We start from the raw sequence: 1945 nt of genomic DNA on the forward strand, positions 1-1945 counted from the left end.
GCGCAGCCCGCGCCGGCCCCGCCGCGTCCCCGGCGCTGGCAGAAGCTTCGAGGCAGCGGCGCGGCTCTCCGGCCGGGCGCTCAGTGCTGTCCCTGGTGGCGGCCGACGGGGCTGCACTTAAAGGGGCCGCGGCGCAGGTGGCGCTGCGCGGGGCGGGGGCAGTCGGACGCGTGCCGGCCGCTGGCGGGGAGTCCCACCGGGACCCTCCTGGGAGACCGTGCTAACTCGGGGGCCGCGCTGGTCCTGCCAGACCCCAGCTCCTGGGCACCTCCGGAGCACCGTAGCTAGCCGGCCTGGGGCTTCGGGGCAGGCCCTGGAGGGACCTAAGGCCTGGCTGGGCAGAGGCCCGAGAATCGTCCTCTGGCTTGGGCCGGGGCGGAGCAGATGGCAGCTCCCTGCCCGCAGGTCCCCTCCCCAGGAGCCACGCGCCGCGGTGCCAATACCTCAGCGGGCACTCCTGGGCCAGATGGCCTCAGCCCTGGGCCCAAGCCTCGGACCCAGGCAGGCTTTTGCACTTCACCGAGGGCAGCCACTGCCCTGGGCAGGTCTGCAACAGGCCTCTGCCAACTGCTGGGTGACATTCCGCTGCAAACCTGCCAGCCCCGGTTCCACACAAGACACGGGGGTCTGGAGAAGGAACAGCCACTATGCTGGACCTGGTGAGGATGGCGTTCTGCGGAGGGCCCTGGCAGGACCCTCCAGACCCATTCCCACAGCAGCAGACAGACAGCCTTGACCCCGAAGGCTTTGAAGGAAACCTTGGTCGACTAAGCAGCATGGTGTATGGCCCATCGTGTGTCCAGTAACCACCACCTGTCCCCGAGAAATGCAGGGCGGTGGTGACCTGGAGGGGTACACCAGCTGGCTGGCCAACCCCAGGGGCCAAAGGGGGCCGGCAGTGCCTGTATTGTTCACGTGCACTCTCGTTTGGGGCAGAGGACCTGACAGCTGGTCCCCTCTGAAGAGGTGGGCACCAACATCAGGAGCAGAGCAAATAAGGCCGGCCCTCGAGCCCCATGTCACTTTCAGAAACCTGGGATCCCACCACGATGGGGACTGGGCCGACAAGCCCGCAGAGCGACCTCCCCCGGTTTCGCATACACGCACTTACACCGCGGCCTGGCAGCAGGACCACGTGGGGGAACGTGTGAGCTGAGCTCATGGCCGCCGCGCTCCGGGTGCCTCGGTGCGCCTGGTCCTCCGCCGCCAGCCAGGGGGCAGGGGGAGCCGGCTAGGCCCCCTCCCCCAGGGCTCCGCGGCGAGGGCCCGCCCCCAGCGGCGCCCGAAGGCTCCATGGAAACCGCTTTTCCACGGCCCCCCACGCTGCAGGCTGGGCCTGCACCCCTTGTCATCAGAGGCGGCCGCGGGCGCTCTGGGAGCCCCAGGGAGTGGGACCGGGCTGCAGGCTCCACACGAGGCCTTCGCCTCGGGCTGGGCGGGGTACTCAGGCGGTCACACGGGACCCTGGTGGCGGGCTCCCTTGGGGAGGCGTCGCGGTGCCCCCGCAGCCTGCTGAGGGGAGGGAGGAGGAGGTAGGAGGCCGCCCCTCACCTGGCAGGACCTCAGGTGGACACGGCGCCCCAGGTCCCTCCGGGTCCCGGTGTGCCGAAGCATCCCGTGGACATGGCCTCTGGATCGTGGCCGCTGGTCACCGTCCTGGCCCCCATCCCAGCCTCGTGCCCGCCCCCAGATCGCCCCAGGCGCGCAGGACCATCCCCCCCGTCCGCCTCCATCCTCTGCCCGGAGCCAGGCTAGAATCAGGGCCGGTGACGGCACGAGGCTCCACCCCAGGGAAGCGCGCTCCTTGCCGGCTGCAGCTGTCAACAGCTGGGCGCGGTGACAGGCCCTCCCCGGGGCTGGGGTGGGCTCGGGCCCCTCCGAGGTCTCGGGCTTCCCCGAGCCCCCGCGCCCGGCCGGTGCTCCCCGGCGCGCGGCCCTGCCCCAG

The sequence above is a fragment of the Orycteropus afer genome, unplaced genomic scaffold, assembly GCF_000298275.1.
Source record: "Orycteropus afer afer isolate SDZICR_OR568_19922 unplaced genomic scaffold, OryAfe1.0 scaffold00174, whole genome shotgun sequence".
Classification (NCBI taxonomy): domain Eukaryota; kingdom Metazoa; phylum Chordata; class Mammalia; order Tubulidentata; family Orycteropodidae; genus Orycteropus; species Orycteropus afer.